This window comes from Macaca nemestrina, chromosome 5, assembly GCF_043159975.1.
Source record: "Macaca nemestrina isolate mMacNem1 chromosome 5, mMacNem.hap1, whole genome shotgun sequence".
Taxonomy (NCBI): Eukaryota; Metazoa; Chordata; class Mammalia; order Primates; family Cercopithecidae; genus Macaca; species Macaca nemestrina.
In genome coordinates, this window is record NC_092129.1 from 88,699,508 (window position 1) to 88,719,422 (window position 19,915).

A 19,915-nucleotide genomic window follows, 5' to 3' on the forward strand; every position below is an offset into this window, starting at 1 on the left:
GACTGACACCTCATACAGCCAGTGCTCCTCTGAGATGAAGCTTCCAGAGGAAGGATTAGGCAGCAACATTTGCTGTTCTGCAGCCTCCGCTGGTAATCCCCAGGCAAACAGGGTCTGGAGTGGACCTCCAGCTAACTCCAGCAGACCTGCAGCTGAGTGTCCTGACTATTAGAAGGAAAATTAAAAACAGAAAGGACATCTACACCAAAACCTCATCCGTACGTCACCATCATCAAAGAACAAAGGTAGATAAAACCACAAAGATGGGGAGAAACCAGAGCAGAAAAGCTGAAAATTCTAAAAATCAGAGTGCCTCTTCTCATCAAAAGGAACGTAACTCCTCGCCAGCAACTGAACAAAGCTGGATAGAGAATGACTTTGACAAGTCGAGAGAAGAAAGCTTCAGAAGATCAGCAATAACAAACTTCTCTGAGCTAAAGGAAGATGTTTGAACCCATCGCAAAGAAGCTAAAAACCTTGGAAAAAGAGTAGATGAGCGGCTAACTAGAATAAACAATGTAGAGAAGTCCTTAAATGACCTGATGGAGGTGAAAACCATGGCACAAGAACTACATGACAAATTCTCAAGTAGCAGATTTGATCAAATGGAAGAAAGAGTATCAGTGACTGAAGATCAAATGAATGAAATGAAGCGAGAAGTTTAGAGAAAAAAGAGTAAAAAGAAATGAACAAAGCCGCCAAGAAATATGGGACTACGTGAAAAGACCAAACCTACATCTGATTGGTGTACCTGAAAGTGACGGGGAGAATGGAACCAAGTTGGAAAACACCCTTCAGGATATCATCCAGGAGAACTTCCCCAACCTAGTGAGGCAAGCCAACATTCAAATTCAGGAAATACAGAGAACACCACAAAGAAAATCCTCGAGAAGACCAACTACAAGACACATAATTGTTAGATTCATCAAAGTTGGAACAAAGGAAAAAATGTTAGGGCAGCCAGAGAGAAAGGTCGGGTCACCCATAAAGGGAAGCCCATCAGACTAACAGTGGATCTCTCAGCAGAAACTCTACAAGACAGAAGAGAGTGGGGGCCAATATTCAACATTCTTAAAGAAAAGAATTTTCAACCCAGAATTTCATATCCAGCCAAACTAAGCTTCACAAGTAATAGAGAAATAAAATACTTTACAGACAAACAAATGCTGAGAGATTTTCTCACCACCAGGCCTGCCTTACAAGAGCTCCTGAAGGAAGCACTAAACGTGGAAAGGAATAACTGGTACCAGCCACTGCAAAAATATGGCAAATAAGACCATCGATACTAGGAAGAAACTGCATCAACTAATGAGCAACATAACCAGCTAACACCATAATGACAGGATCAAATTCACACATAACAATATCAACCTTAAATGTAAATGGGCTAGGTGCTCCAATTAAAAGACACAGACTTGCAAATGGGATAAAGAGTCAAGACCCATCAGTTTGCTGTATTCAGGAGACCCATCTCATGTGCAGAGACACACATAGGCTCAAAATAAAGGGATGCAGGAAGATCTACTAAGCAAATGGAAAACATAAAAAAAGCAGGGATTGCAATCCTAGTCTCTGATAAAACAGACTTTAAACCAAACAAAGATCAAAAAAGACAAAGAAGGATATTACATAATGGTAAAGGGATCAATTCAACAAGAAGAGCTAACTATCCTAAATATATATGCATTCAATACAGGAACACCCAGATTCATAAAGCAAGTCCTGAGATACCTAAAAAGAGAGTTAGACTCCCACACAATAATAATGGGAGACTTTAACACCCCACTGTCAACATTAGAAAGATCAACCAGACAGAAAGTTGACAATGATATCCAGGAATTGAACTCAGCTCTGCACCAAGCAGACCTAATAGACATCTACAGAACTCTCCACCCCAAAACAACAGAATATTCATTCTTCTCAGCGCCACATCACACTTATTCCAAAATTGACCACATAGTTGGAAGTAAAGCGTTCTTCAACAAATGTAAAAGAATAGAAATTATAACAAACTGTCTCTCAGACTACGGTGCAATCAAACTAGAACTCAGGATTAAGACACTCACTCAAAATCGCTCACCTACATGAAAACTGAACAACCTGCTCCTGAATGACTACTGGGTACATAACGAAATGAGGGCAGAAATAAAGATGTTCTTTGAAACCAATGAGAACAAAGACACAACATACAAGAATCTCTGGGACACATTTAAAGCAGTGTGTAGAGGGAAATTTATAGCACTAAATGCCCACAAGAGAAAGCAGGAGAAATCTAAACTTGACACCCTAACATCATAATTAAAAGAACTAGAGAAGCAGGAGCAAACACATTCAAAAGTGAGAAGAAGGCAAGAAATAACTAAGATCAGAGCAGAACTGAAGGAGATAGAGACACAAAAAATCCTCCAAAAAATCAATGAATCCAGGAGCTGGTTTTTTGAAAAGATCAACAAAATTGACAGACTGCTAGCAAGACTAATAAAGAAGAAAAGAGAGAAGAATCAAATAGATGCAATAAAAAATGATAAAGGGGATATCACCACTGACCCGACAGAAATACAAACTACCATCAGAGAATACTATAAACACCTCTACACAAATATACTAGAAAACCTAGAAGAAATGGACAAATTCCTGGACACATACACCCTCCCAAGATGAAATCAGGAAGAAGCAGAATCCCTGAATAGACCACTAACAGGTTCTGAAATTGAGGTAATAATTAATAGCCTACCAACCAATAAAAGTCCAGGACCAAATGGATTCACAGCCAGAGGTACAAAGGGGAGATGGTTCCATTCCTTCTGAAACTATTCCAATCAACAGAAAAAGAGGGAATCCTCCCTAATTCATTTTATGAAGCCAACATCATCCTGATGCGAAAGCCTGGCAGAGTCACAACAAAAAAGAAAATTTTAGACCAATATCCCTGATGAACATCGATGCAAAAATCCTCAATAAAATACTGGCAAACTGAATCCAGCAGCACATCAAAAAGCTTATCCACCACGATCAAGTGGGCTTCATCCTTGGGATGCAAGGCTGGTTCAGTATACGCAAATCAATAAACATAATCCAGCATATAAACAGAACCAAAGACAAAAAACACATGATTATCTCAATAGATGCAGAAAAGGCCTTTGACAAAATTCAACAGCCCTTCATGCTAAAAATTCTCAATAAATTAGGTATTGATGGGACATATATCAAAATAATAGGAGCTATTTATGACAAACCCACAGTCAATATTACACTGAATGGGCAAAAATTGGAAGCATTCCCTTTGAAAACTGGCACAAGATAGGGATGACTTCTCTCACTACTCCTATTCAACAATTGGAAGTTCTGGCCAGGGCAATCAGGCAAGAGAAAGAAATAAAGGATATTCAATTAGAAAAGAGGAAGTCAAATTGTCCCTATTTGCAGATGATATGATTGTATATTTAGAAAACCCCATTGTCTCAGCCCAAAATCTCCTTAAGCTGATAAGTAACTTTAGCAAAGTCTCAGGATACAAAATCAATGTGCAAAAATCACCAGCATTCCTACACACCAATAACAGACAGAGAGCCAAATCATGAGTGAACTCCCATTCACAATTGTTTCCAAGAGAATAAAATACCTAGGAATCCAACTTACAAGGGATGTGAAGGACCTCTTCAAGGAGATCTACAAACCAATGCTCAGCAAAATAAAAGAGGACACTAACAAATAGAAGAACATTCCATGCTCATGGATAGGAAGAATCAATATTGTGAAAATGGCCATACTGCCCAAGGTAATTTATAGATTCAATGCCATCCCCATTAAGCTACCAATGACTTTCTTCACAGAATTGGAAAAAACTACTTTAAAGTTCATATGGAACCAAAAAGGAGCCTGCATTGCCAAGATAATCCTAAGCAAAAAGAACAAAGCTGGAGACATCATGCTACGTAACTTCAAAGTATACTACAAGGCTACAGTAACCAAAACAGCATAGTACTGGTACAAAAACAGAGATATAGAACAACGGAACAGAATAGAGCCCTTGGAAATAATACCACACATCTACAACCATCTGATCTTTGACAAACCTGACAAAAATAAGAAATGGGGCAAGGATTTTCTATTTAATAAATGGTGCTGGGAAAACTGGCTAGCCATATGTGGAAACCTGAAACAGGATCCCTTCCTTACATCTTATACAAAAATCAATTCAAGATGGATTAAAGACTTCAATGTTAGACCTAAAACCATAAAAACCCTAGAAGAAAACCTAGGTAATACCATTCAGGATATAGGCATGGGTAAGGACTTCATGACTAAAACACCAAAAGCAATGGCAACAAAAGCCAAAATTGACAAATGGAATCTAATTAAACTAAAGAGCTTCTGCACAGCAAAAGAAACTGCCATCAGAGTGAACAGGCAACCTACAGAATGGGAGAAAATTTTTGCAATCTACTCATCTGACAAAGGGCTAATATCCAGAATCTACAAAGAACTTAAACAAATTTACAAGAAAAAATCAAACAACCCCATCAAAAAGTGGGCTATGGATATGAACAGACACTTCTCAAAAGAAGACATTTATGCAGCCAACAGACATATGAAAAAATGCTCATCATCACTGGCCATCAGAAAAATGCAAATCAAAACCACAATGAGATATCATCTCACACCAGTTAGAATGGTGATCATTAAAAAGTCAGGAAACAACAGGTGCTGGAAAGCATGTGGAGAAATAGGAACACTTTTACACTGTTGTTGGGACTGTAAACTAGTTCAACCATTGTGGAAGACAGTGTGGCGATTCCTCAAGGATCTAGAACTAGAAATACCATTTGACCCAGCCATCTCATTATTGGGCATATACCCAAAGGATTATGAATCATGCTGCTATAAAGACACATGTACACGTATGTTTATTGTGGCACTATTCACAATAGGAAAGACTTGGAACCAACCCAAATGTCCATCAATGATAGACTGGATTAAGAAAATGTGGCACATACACAACCATGGAATACTATGCAGACACAAAAAAGGATGAGTTCGTGTCCTTTATAGGGACATGGATGAAGCTAGAAATCATCATTCTGAGCAAACTATTGCAAGGACAGAAACCCTGCGACAAACACCGCATGTTCTCACTCATAGGTGGGAACTGAACAATGAGAACACATGGACACAGAGTGGGGAACATCACACACTGGGGCCTGCTGGCGGGTGGGGAAGTGGGGAGGGATAGCATTAGGAGATATACCTAATGCAAATGACGAGTTAACGGGTGCAGCACACGAACATGGCACATGTATACATATGCAACAAACCTGCACGTTGTGCACATGTACCCTAGAACTTAAAGTTAAAAAAAAAGACCCCCCCAAGAAAAGAATTGTTACCAGTCCTATTGACACTATTCCACAAGATAGAGAAAAAGGGAATGCTCCCTAAGACATCATATTAAGCCAGTATCACCCTACTACCAAAACAAGGAAAGGACATAACAAAAAAAGAAAACCACAGAACAATATACCTGATGAATATAGAAGCAAAAATCCTTAACAAAATACTAGCTAACTGAATCCAACAGCGTATCAAAAAGATAATCCACCATGATCAAGTGGGTTTCATACCAGGATGCAAGGATGGCTTAACATACACAAGTAAATAAATGTGATATACCAGATAAACTTAATTTTTTAAAAACACATGATCATCTCAATAGACACAGAAGAAACATTTGACAAAATTCAGCATCCCTTTACGATTAAAACCCTCAGCAAAATCAGAATCTAAGGAACATAACTTAATGTAATAAAAGCCATCCATAAAAAACCCACAGCCACCATAATACTAAATGGGGAAAAGTCAAAAGCATTCTTCCTGAGAACTGGAACAAGACAAGGATGCCCACTCTCACAACTTCTATTTAACGTAGCACTAGAAGTCCTAGTCAGAGCCATCAGACAAGAGAAGGAAATAAAGGGCATCCAAATTGACAAAGAGGAAGTCAAACTGTTGCTCTTTGCTGATCATATGATTGTATAACTAGAAAACCCTAAAGATTCATCCAAAAAGCTGCTAGAACTGATAAATGAATTCAGCAAACTTTCAGGAAACAAAATTAATATACACTAATCTGTAGCTCTGCTATACACCAATAGTGACCAAGCTGAGAATCAAATCAAGAATTCAACCCCTTTTACAATAGCTGGAAAAACAAACAAAAAAACAAAAAACAAAACAAAACAAAACAAAACAAAACCTTAGGAATATACCTAACCTAGGAGGCGAAACACCTCTACAAGGAAAACTACAAAATATTGCTGAAAGAAATCACAGATGATGCAACAAATGGAAACACGTCCCATGCTCATGGATGGGTACAGTCACTATTGTGAAAATGACCATACTGCCAAAAACAGTCTACAAATTCAATGCAATTCCCACCAAAATACCACCACCACTCTTCACAGATCCAGAAAAAACAATCCTAAAATTCATATGGAACAAAAAAACAGCTCACATAGACAAAGCAAGACTAAGCAAAGCAAACAAATCTAGAGATATCACATTATTCAACTTCAAACTATACTATAAGGTCATAGTCACCAAAACAGCATGGTACTGGTATTAAAATAGGCACATAGACCAATGGAACAGAATAGAGAACCCAGAAATAAACCTAATACTTACAGCCAACTGATCTTTAACAAAGCAAATAAAAACGTAAAGTGGGAAAACGACACCCTATTCAACAAATGGTGCTGGGATAACTGGTAAGCCACATGTAGAAGAATGAAATTGGATCCTCATCTCTCACCCTATACAAAAATCAACTCCAAATTGATGAAAGACTTAAATCTAATACTTGAAACCATAAAAATTCTAGAAGATAACATCAGAAAAATCCTTGTAGACATTGGCTTGGGCAAAGACTTCATAACCAAGAACCCAAAAGCAAATGCAACAAAAGCAAAGATAAATAGATGGGACTTAATTAAACTAAAAAGCTTCTACACAGCAAAAGAAACAATCAGCAGAGTAAACAGACAACCCACAGAATGGGAAAAAAAAATCTTCACAATCTATACATCCAACAAAGGACTAATATCCAGAATCTACAAGAAACCAACAAATTAGCAAGAAAAAAAATCCCATCAAAAAGTGGTCTGAGAACATTAATTGACAATTATAAAAAGAATATATACAAATGGACGATAAATATATGTAAAAATGCTAAACATCAGTAGTGATCAGAGAAACGCAAGTCAAAACCACAATGTGATACCACCTTACTTCTGCAAGAATGACCATAATAAATTAATAATAATAATAATAGATGTTGGCATAGATGTGATGAAAAAGGAACACTTTTACAGTGTTGGTGGAAATGTAAACTAGTACAACCACTACGCAAAACACTGTGGAGATTCCTTAAAGAAGTAAAAGTAGGACTACCATTTGATCCAGCAATCCCACTACTGGGTATCCACCCAAAGGATAAGAAGTCCTTATATTAAAAAGATACTTGCACAAGATACTTGCACACACATATGCGCACACGCACACACACACACGATACTTGCACAGCACAACTAGCAATTGCAAAAATATGGTGCCAACCTAAATGCCCATCAATCAATGAGTGGATATAGAATTGTGGATAAAGAAATACTACTCAGCCGTAAAAAGGAATGAAATAATGGCATTCATAGCAACCTGGATGAAATTTGAGATCATTATTCTAAGTGAAGTAACTCAGGAATGGAAAACCAAACATCGTATGTTCTCACTCATAAGTAATAGGTAAGCTATGTGGATGCAAATGCATAAGAATAATACAGTGAACTTTGGGGACTTGGGAAAAAGGGTGGGAGGGGGTGAAGGATAAAATACTACATATTGGGTACAGTGTACGCTTCTCGGGTGATGGATGCACCAAAATCTCAGAAATCATCACTACAGAGCTTATTCATGTAACCAAACACCACCTGTTTCCCGAAAACCTATAATTTTAAAAAATGAATTAAAAAAAAAAAGAGGAGAAGACGCACAGAAAAAGAGGCAATGTGAGATGGAGACAGAGATTGGAGTGATTTGACCAGAAGCCAAGGAATTCCTGGAGCCACCAGAAGTTGACGAGGTAGGAAAGGATGCCTCCCTATAGCCTTTGAAGGGAGCGTGGCCTGGCCAACTGACACCTTTATTTTGAACTTCTACCTTCTAAAATGTTGAAAGAATAAATTTCTATTGTTTTATGCCACCAAATTTGTGGCAATTATGATACCTCTGGGAAATTAATAAGGGGACCATCCTTTTGTGCCTTAAATTAGCCAACATGGTGTGACCGACTGTCACTGTGGCCCTTGTTTTTCCTGTAAGGGCAGATGTCCTGTTTTTGAAGAAGCTGTCCTATAGTGACCTCAAGACTTGGCTGTAAGTTAAGGTAAATCTCCTCTGTGCTCAAGCCAGCAACCAATCTTCAGCAGAGACTAAATGATGCGCAGGTCACATGTGAACTCTGAGTCACATTGCCTTAGATGAGAAGCAAAAAATAATGCAAATATCTTTGACTGGTCTCTATATCTTATGGAGCTGATACTTCCATTTCATTTTACATTAAAACATAAGAGTAAGGTTAGGCTGGGCACGGTGGCTCACGCCTGTAATCCCAGCACTTTAGGAGGCCGAGGTGGGCAGATCACGAGGTCAGGAGATCAAGACCACCCTGGCTAACACGGTGAAACCCCATCTCTACCAAAAATACAAAAAATTAGCCAGGCGTGTTGGCGGGCACCTGTAGTCCCAGCTACTCAGGAGGCTGAGGCGGGAGAATGGCGTGAACCCGGGAGGCGGAGCTTGCAGTGAGCCGAGATTGCGCCACTGCACTCCAGCCTGCGCAACAGAGCGAGACTCCGTCTCAAAAAAAAAAAAAAAAAAAAAAAAAAAGCAAGGTTCGCCCACATAAGAGAGTCAACTCTAACTTTTCCAAGGATGTAAAAGGAGAAATAACTCTCTCAAATTACAGAAGCTATGATTCTACAAAAATCAGCTATTGGCCTTTAGCAATCTTCCCACAAGGTATCAATAATTACCTTGCTTGGACCCCGGCTGGAGGAGTCCTAAGTAGCTTATTACAAGAGAGTACCCCATTCATGCCTCTCCCTTTCTACTGTGTCAGAGAGAGGAGACTTTATTTGAGAGAGAGAGAGAGAGAGAGAGAGAGAATGAGAGAGAGACGGAGATGGGGTGGGGAAGAGACAGACTGTGTGTGTGTGTGTGTGTGTGTGCGCGCGCGCGCACGCATGTGTGTAAGTCATAGAATAACTTGTATAGGAGCTGAGCGCTATATATATGTAGATCACATAGACAATTCATAATTTTCTCATGAACCTTGCGTGAAGTATCATTATATTTGCTTTATAGAATAGCGAACATCCTTCAAAATAATGTGACAAATGTCAGAGTATACAGGGGACAACATCAGTATTTGAACCCATGCTACATAACCACAAATACTGTGTTCTTTCCACTGTTCCACACTCTACCAATGCGAATAATGCTTTAAAAATTTTAGAAAAAGTAAAATAAATAATAAATAAATGAATAAATAAATAAAAGCAGGCATAGTCAGTTTAACTTTAAAATTTGGTACAGTTTTTCTAAATTTGAATCTGTCATTTATTTATAATTTCACAATGAACCCCTTGAATATTTTAATCAAGGCATATGTACTATGAACCAATTTTCCAAAAAAATATATGTTCTTACTTTCACTATGTTTGTAACATAATTTATTCATGTTAAAAGGGAGGCATGGCCGGGCGCGGTGGCTCATGCCTGTAATTTCAGCACTTTGGAGGCTGAGGTGGGTGGCTAACTTGAGGTTGGAAGTTTGAGACCAGCCTGACCAATGTGGAGAAACCCTGTCTCTACTAAAAATACAAAATTAGCCAGGCGTTGTGGTGCATGCCTGTAATCCCAGCTACTCGGGAGGCTGAGGCAGGAGAATTGCTTGAACCCGGGAGGTGGAGGTTGCAGTCAGCCGAGACCATGCTATTGCACTCCAACCTGGGCAATAAGAGCGAAACTCCCTCTCAGAAAAAAAAAAAAAAAAAAAAAAAAAAGAGAGGCAAGTTTTGTTCCCCCCGTAAGAGATCATGTATATATATGGTATAGATACTCTTCTCAACATAGCTATTAAAGGTAATTAAACTGTGTCTAACAATTTTACAGTACATTTGCAGCCTCAAAAAGAACAAGGTTATATATGTTACCCCTTTTTATCGGATCTTTCTGAGATCAGAAAGGAATAATTTTTCATTGATTAAGACACAGTAAATCTCCCACATACTAATTTATTGAGCTGTGAAACCACTGCAATCGTTTTTCTGCTATCGCTCATTCATGCACAAAAAGAGAAGTATAGATGCCAACTTAGGAAAAAAAAAAAAGACTTGATACTAAGAAATATTTGTGTTTATTTTGGAGTAAGAGCTACTAAAAAACCCACCCATATAATATCAACAGTAAACACACACACACAAACAGGCAAACACCTACACACACCCTTATTATCTGTAATATTTTCCTTTCATTCAATAATGATTCTGTAAAAGAAAACTATTATTAAACAGTCTGAAAATATAATGCATCAGAAGCTAAGAACAAATCTATGCATTGTACTTGCAGTAAAGCCAAGCATAAAAGAAACATATCATATATTTGACTCTGCAGCAAGTGTGTACTAGGCTAGAATGGGTAAGAACATCTACGTAAAATTTACTACTCAATGTACAGTGTATGCAACTGAAGAATCACCATTACTCAGTAAATACACATTTACTAAAAATACAATGAACAGTAAGACTACCAGAGAAAAAATAAATAAGAAAATACTAGCCAGGCACGGTGGTTCACCCCCAGACATTGGCAGGCTGAGGCGGGTGGATTGCCTGATGTCAGGAGTTCAGGACCAGCCTGTCCAACATGGTGAAACCCCATCTCTACTAAAAATACAAAACTTAGCTAGGTATGGTGGTGAATGCCTATAGTCCCAGCTACTCAGGAGGCTGAAGCACGAGAATAGCTTGAACCCAGGAGGCGGAGGTTGCAGTGAGCCGTGAGCTGAGATTGCACCACTGCACTCCAGTCTGCGGGGGAGAGCGAAACTTCATCTCAAAAAATAAAAAAATTTAAAAAATTAAAGAAACTATACTCTGTTAATAGATTTCAAAGTTAAAAGAGATTATAAACTTACAGAATTAAAATAGACTAATGTAACTGCATATACAGACATATTTGAAGTCTCATATAAATTCATTTCTTTAGACTTCATCACATAGTAACTGAACCCAGGGCTAGGTACGGGGAAAACAGAGGTGAATGGGAGAGACAAGATGTCTCTCTGCATGCTTACTGAACCTTTATGCATAAAGCTCTAAGAACATGTACGGACATCAAAAAGGCTAAGATGAACAAACATGAAGGGTGATGAGACAGGTGCCGAGGATTTAGTAGTGACCCACTAGACTCCAGTGTACAGTGATACCTATTAAGCTAATAATATCAACAATTCCTATACTTTTGTTCAGCTTTAATGAGATACATAATACACAAGGGTCTCTACTAATTATCCTGGACCTTTGTTTATATAACCACTATACTACTGCCATACGAATTTTCTTTAGCTATCAACTGGCAGGGGAGAGGGCAAACAGTGCCTAATTTGGCTAATCAGCTACTTTTGATTTCCCTGATAACATCCTTAGATACACAGAACCATGCCTCATAGTTCCATGTAGGATCTAGAGTGTCTAATTGCCCAGGGGCCCTGTGAATAACACAAAGACTGCATTTCCCAGCCCTCCTCACAGTTAGAGGGAACCATGTGGTTGAGTTATGACCAACAGAATATAGATGGAAGTGATGTATGCCACTTCAAATCCTGCCTCCTAAAGTCTGCTGCACAAGACACCACTCTCTCTTTTTCTATGCACTGCCTGTAGGATAGTAGGGTGAGCTGGTACCTAAATGTTGAAGATGACAGCATTAAAGCAAGAGAAGCTTCTGGATCTGTTAATGACCAGATGGTACAAAACTTTCTGTACCATTTTTCATCATGGACCAGGATCAAAGAGTGTCCTCCTTAGTCCTTGGTCACTTCAGATTAGTCTAGCAACCAAATTCCTAAAAGCTTAATAACCAATATCATGTTATTATTGTCTATAAAGAACTATGATACAGAAAAATTCAGAGTAGAAAGAAGATGTAACAAATTTTTCAAAGGAAAAGTAACGTGAAAGCTGACATCCTTTCTTGAGGCAAAATTGTTCTTTTCTAAGTCCATATTGTTGTTTATGCTATTCTCCACCACCCCTATAACCATTTTGCAACTATCAACCCACTCCTACTGCCTGTGCCAGCTACTGATCTGTCTTATATTGTTTTTATCAACTTATGTCCTTTCAGACCCAATCCTGAAATCACCTTCTCAGGAAGTCTTCCTTAAGTCACCTCCCCATCCTATCTTCGTTTCTTCCCTTTACATTGTCTCTGTATCCCTGGCATCTAAACATATTCAATTAAAGTGAAACATCCCCCAATTAGTGCTTCAAAGGCAGGAATCGTCAATGGTGGTATCTTTAAAACAGAGTCCAAAACTGTACTCAAAGTAGCTATTCATAACTGTTTATTGAATTAATTCTAGGTAACTGGCATTATTATATAATCAAGTTTTTGTTTAAAACTTTTATTTTTGTCCGGGTGCGGTGGCTCACGCCTGTAATCCCAGCACTTTGGGAGGCCAAGATGGGCAGATCATGAGATCAGGAGACCAAGACCATGGTGAAACCCCTTCTCTACTAAAAATACAAAAAATTAGCCAGGCGTGGTGGCAGGCGCCTGAAGTCCCAGCTACTCGGGAGGCTGAGGGAGGAGAATGGCATGAACCCGGGAGGCGGAGGTTGCAGTAAGCCGAGATTAGGCCACTGCACTCCAGCCTGGGCAACAGCGAGACTCTATCTCAAACAAACACACAAATAAACAAAAAACCAACCAAACAAACAAATTTAATTTTTATCTTCCCAACAAAATTTCAAGCTGCTTGAAGACAGAGTTTATTGACGACAGGGTTTATTATTTACCTTTTTCCCCATAAGCCTACTTCTGTATCTTGTATCATGTAGATAATCAAATAAGCATATTAAACAACAACCTGGAATTCATTCTTTGTATTTTTCCAAATGCTGAGACATAAATTAGATAACTAACATTAATTTAGGGACAAAAGGAAAATGTAGGCATTCTAGTTATTAATATATGTCTTTCCCTCTAATTCTGAGGTATTTTCCTGGGCCATGGGTGAAAAGAAAATATTAGAAATATTCGGGAACATGTACTGAAGGAATACTCTGAAAACAGTGCCATTATTTCATATAGAAAATTAAAATAAAAGTCATTCTTTCCATTTTTAACTGATACATAATTAACCCCCATCAGAAGGTTATAATTTTGTTCATAATTTTTTATGTCCCATTACTTCTAACACTAGTCATTTCTCCTTATATTACTCCATACTTTGCCTACCACATAAGCATTACCCTCCATTGGCAAGAGTATCCCTATTATGAGAAAAAGAATTTCAAGCTACTTTAGTGGTACACTTCTTAAGGTCATCAAAATTTCTTCAATTAATTTTTGATATCCTATCTTCTAATTTTAATTTGGACTCATATATATATAATTTCCATATACGCACACATATACACATATACACACACATAAACGTGCATGCCCCCGCGTGCACACACACACACAAACACACATACACACACACACACAAATGTATGATTTCCCCATAAAACGAGGTTATTCATGAATAGGTGAGTATTTCATTAGACATGACAATAAATTTCTCATTCACCTTTATGAATTGGCATTCTAGGATATTCATCAATAACTGTGAAATATGTTAAACATGTGCTTTCACACAGAGACACTGAGCTACTGGCTGCATGCTAACAATGTAGATTATGGTCAACTGGACATGATAAGTAAAACCACCCAATAAGGAACCTCATGTTGGCCATCTAAGGTTCCTCTCAGGAGATATCTACTCTATTACACAGTTTAAATATCTGAAGCACCTGATAAGCTGCTGTTGTGTACTACTGCCTACTTATTTCAGGACTTATCTGCTGGAGAGGTAGTTAGGTAAACTAGATAATGTTTAAGATTCCTCCCTATCTCAAGGATCCATGTCTCTAGGCTATAGGAACCTCCAACAGAGACTATATTTTACTCTTTTTTGTATCCCCCTACAATCTAACATTGTTCTAAATAGAATAATCAATATGAACTAGTTGAATTGTTTATTGATTTATCTTTGGCTCTAAACTTTCTGTTCTCCTTTATCCTATTAGCTTTGAGGAGGGTATGGAGACTAGAAGTGATGGGAAGGGGAAAGTGTACTCAACAGACTGAATACTATGTGTCAGGCACTCAGGTACTTAATCCTAACAATTTTGGAGATAGATGCTATTTTATTTCCATTTCACCAATGAAGAATTTATAGTTCAGTTCAATTATTTCAGAATCACAATGGTAGCAATATAAACACCATTGGCAGTATTTGAATTCAGGATTGCCTATTTAACCCTCCTGGCAATCCTCTGCCAGTCCCTGCACTGTTTACCACCAGCAACTTGCAGAATTCCAGCACAAAATCAAGCCAGTAAGTAATTTACAAGGTAAGTAGTTCTAAGGTTATTCTTTGAGCTAACAGGAACTCTTAATAAGCTGGTAATCATGTCGAACTTTACAGTGTCTTTTACTCCTCATACTCACCTGAAACTTTGGGACAATTTTTTAGTAGGAGGCTCACCTTAAGCGTTTTTACTTTAAAACTACATCTATCTCATCTGTTTAAGATGGTCAACTCACATGCCTTTGCTTTCCCTGGATTAGGAAGGAGAAACTGAAAAAAAAAAATGTTTTTCAGAAATAATCAAATAAGACTTTACTGGAGACAGAGGCCAGGAATGATGGAGAGCATGAAGAAGAAATGATCTTAAGGCCTATGAGGCTGAGAAAAGGAATTAGAAACTTCCAAGAAATATATCACTTAAATTAGAAAATATGCACTGTGTAATCTATATCCTTTCTTTTCATTTTCCTAAATTTTACTTTATTCATTAAGTTCATGTGTGAGTGAAATTTAATTTAAGGAAACTCAAAGAAGAGTACAATGAGATAACTAACATAAAGATATTAAACGAAGGGGCATTTAAATTTTAATAGGAGAAATTAAGTCTCTGCCTCAATCCTACTGTATAGTTATCAAACAAATACATAATTGGGTTTAAAATAATTGGCCTGAGACAGTGAAATGACCCAGCCAGGCTCTGACCAAAATTTTCTGAATTTTGAAATTGCCTTAGGAGTGTAGCTTACCGTTTCATCAACACACTTATCTGAATCTAAAGTATTGGCACTAATTGTAGTTTAAAGAACAAAGTACCAGGAAAGTTTGGACATGTGAGCTTCATTTTATATTTCACTACCGAATACAAATTAATGAATTGACAATCTGTATCAGCAAAATAGTAACATTGTTTTAATGCTGTTATTTTTGGCACTGAACACTTCCCACATACACATTTGATTTAAAAATTTCAACTTTCATTTTTTGCTAAAATATGTTGCCTTTATTAAACATTGGAGATTTTTAACTTATTCATTCTAAAAAATACTGTATTTCTTGAAGTTAGTATCATACCTTAGGCACTAGATCTGCATATTCTAGGCGATCAAGGTAGATTCTTCATGAGTCTACCTGGTGGAGTATGTAGTTTATCAGATAACACATATTTTTTAAAATAACACAAATAATTTCATAACTTCAACATGTGATGGTATTTGTTATTTTAACATTCTTACTTGCCAATAAATTGATAATACTTCATCAGTCTCTCAATTTTTTTTTGGCCCATGAAGTATAAACATTTGGAAACCATGATGTAAGAATAGCTCAAGGAACTAGAGAAAAAGGGAAATCTTAGTCATGAGGGAATGAAAGAAAATGCATTTAGAAGGCAAGAATGTAGTAATCAGAATAGATATTTTTAGGGTTCACGATCTGAATGATAGAATAGTTCTGGCAGTGACATCTTTAGTATACGACTAGGTAAATGAGCTGCTGAAGCACACGGGAGAAACTATTATTTGCTGTGGATGTGATATGTATTTAATCATTACTACAGGTAAGTGAGACATACTATTATTATCATTCTACAAGCAAAGAAAATAAGGCAAGAAGAGGTTATGAAACTTGTCCAAGGTCACATAGCTACAACCCAGTCTGTATTCAGGTATCCGTCTTTTCAACATCTATGCTCTACTCTCTCCAGTGAAAAAGATGATTCAAATAATGGAAACCAAAGTAGAGCGAGACTACGGAAATAGATGCATCATCAAGATGATAGCTTAGAAAAAGACTATTAATCAAGTTGAAAGATACACAATAAATACCAATCAATATATAAGAAGTTTGTTGGAGTTTTTTGGCCACTAGTAAGCAAAATAAACTGAATTTAAAACAGAGACCTCCAGAATATGTCAAATTTTCCCAAAGGCCAGTGAGGTTATTTTTTTCCTTTTGCGTTTCCCAGAAGTAATTAAATTCAGTTACCTATCATCACTGAGAAATACGTTTCAAAATGTAGTTTTACTTGCTTTGTGATAGTAATACCTCCTTAGCAAGAAAGTTGTCAACTCTTAATTTCACTCCCACTACAAAAAAAAAAAAAAAAAAAAATTCAATTTTTCATCTCTATCAAGGAGGAACTTTATTAGTTTTGTAAATTTTTAAATCTAGCTGTATTACTTCGGTTAATCTCTCCTAGGGGATAATATCTAGAATCAATTGGAATACAGAGTATAAGACACATAAATCAATCTATAATCATCACATTGAATAAATATGTATTATTCTTTGAGGTCCAAAAGCCCAATCAAGTTATCATTTTTACAATGGCATATCTCTTAGTTATTCATGAAACACTGTAATCTCTAACTGTCATGAAGCCATAACATGTCCTCTTCCTGTTCACCATCATCACATTCTACTTTTTCTGCATTTCTCATATGAGTTCAGCATAGCAAGCTTAGACACTTTCCTAAACAATTGGCCACACTGGGATAACATATCAATCATCACTATTTAAAACTTACTTTTAATACTGAGAGTAATGAGGAAATTTCCTTTTTATAAGTCAATAATTGCTGCCTAACATGCAAAACATATTAACTTCCTAACTCTAATTTTAAAATATTTTCACCAATTCATCATACACATATATGGTTATATACATGTGTGTTTAATATATTTCATGAAACAACATATATGCAGAAAATTCCATAAATGGCTGAATGAATTACAGTGTATTATAAAGCCACACCCATATAAATACCTCCTAGATCAAGAGACAGACTATCAGCATTTTGCAAATTCTTTTTGAAATAATACAACTAGATAATAATAATCAATGACTGCTAAACTTACTGAGAGACAAATGGATGTTACATTCTTTCTAACAGACGTAAACAACATCATCTATGAAGCATTCCCTCCTTGACCCCCAACTCCTGATCCAAAATGGAATCTGAAACACATCAAACTCTAGAGGGAGAATACTCTAACTTCCAGTTACAAGAACTATAACGGACAGAGGAACATATTAAACACCAGAGAGATGTAATAAGCAAATAAGGCTGTAGAAAACACCATAGGACAAATGGCCTAGTTTCTTCCAATAACAAAAACAAAATGTAAAACAAAAAAGGTAAAGGAAGGAAATGGGAGCTTAAAGATGAAAAGAGACTTAAGTATAAAGCGACTATATACATTTTTCACCCAACACAGGATATTTCAGAAACAGAAAAGGGATGTTATTGAAAATGGGATTCTGGACAATCTAGAATGCACAGTCACCCCACTCGAGGAATAGTAGCCAAATATAAGAGGTGATACATTTTGTGGATACTAATTTGAACAAACCAACCACTGAAATAATTGTGAATATCAGTAAAATTTGAACACCGGGTAACTAATGATGTTACGAAATTAACATTAAGCTTCTGGATGTGATAATGGTTTTATGAATGCATGTTTTTAATATCTTATCTTTTATAGATACATATAAATATTTACCCATAAAATAATATGATGTGTGGGATTTGCTCCAAAATGATCCATGTTATGGGTATAAGAGTAATAGGATAGTAGAGCTGAAATAAGATAGGTGATAAATTGATCACTTTGAAACTGGTGGTAAGCATATGGAAGTTTATCAAATTGTTTTTTTGCTTTTACTTATGTTTGAATTTCTCCATAATTTTTCACCTTGATATTTAGTAAAAAAAAAAATATCATCAGTACCTTAGACTTCTCCCATATGCCCACTCCCATCACACCACTCTTGTTCTTCTGTAACCACCACTCTGATTTTATGATTATTACATCCTGCTTTTTTTGGACTTTTAGAGAGATGTACTCATTACTAAACATAACACAGTATTATGTTCCACATTTGTCTATATATGGAAGTATGCAGTGCATATTATTTTGTGTATGTTTAAATATACATTACATAGATTATATAATGTTGCTGGATATCACTCCAGGATTGTCATTTTCATTGCTGTATTAGATCTCATTGTGTTACCCTCACTATATATATTCTCCAATCATTCTAGGATGATTGGACATTTGGATCCTTTGTAGTTATTAACTGTTACAGACAACATGGGGACACATGTGCAAATTTTTTTTTTTTTTTTTTTTTTTTTTGAGACGGAGTCTCGCTCTGTCACCCAGGCTGGAGTGCAGTTGGTGCGATCTTGGCTCACTGCAAGCTCCACCTCCCGGTTTCAAGCCATTCTCCTGCCTCAGTCTCCTGAGTAGCTGGGACTACAGGCGCCTGCCACCACACGTGGCTAATTTTTTTTTGTATTTTTAGTAGAGACGGGGTTTCACCATGGTCTCGATCTCTTGATCTCGTGATCCGCCCACCTCGGCCTTCCAAAGTGGTGGGATTACAGGCGTGAGCCACCACGCCCAACCCACATGTGCAAATATTTCTAAGAGGTTTGTATCCTGGAATGGAATTACTAGGTCAAAGTGTATGCATATCTTCAACTTTGGTAGATGATCTCAGTTTAACAAATTGGTTGTTTTAATTCATATTTCCACTAGGTGGATAGGAGAATTTGTATGGCTAACAGTATTATGCTGATTCTTAATTTTCGTCATTCTGATGGATGTGTAGTGGCATCTCACTGTACTTTAATTTGAATTAGCAGTTAAGTACCTTTCCCCTTTGTTCATTGGCCATTTTTATATCTCTTTGGTAAAAGGCCTGTTCACAAGACATCCATTTTTTTAAAGGACTGTAATCTTTTTTCTTTAGAGGGTTTAAAAAAAAAAATAGGATATAAGCATTTTTTTTCAGGTATAGTGTTTAGAAATAAACACTTCCACTCCACGAGCCATCTTTTCACTCTTTAATAAGAGCACTGATTGATAAGCAGAACTCTTAATTTTCATATTGTTTTGGTTTGGGTCTTTCTAAAAACCAAGACAAACACTTGTGTACAGGTAGTCTAAGTGGGAAATGATCCTATGAAACAGAGGTGAAGGAATAGGGAGAATTTAGGCAGAAAGAAAAGCCAATGTTAAGGTTGTTGTTGATATTACTGTTGGAAGTAGGGCTTCATTCTGGCAGAACCTCCTGTGAATTGTACAAAATGTCTCTCAGCACTATCTGTCTCAAAGACAGGAGATGGAAGCATTTATCCCATTTCTCGCCTTGCTGCTTGAGATTATGCTTAGGGGTCTTAATCCCACCCTCCAAGGCTGTGTTTT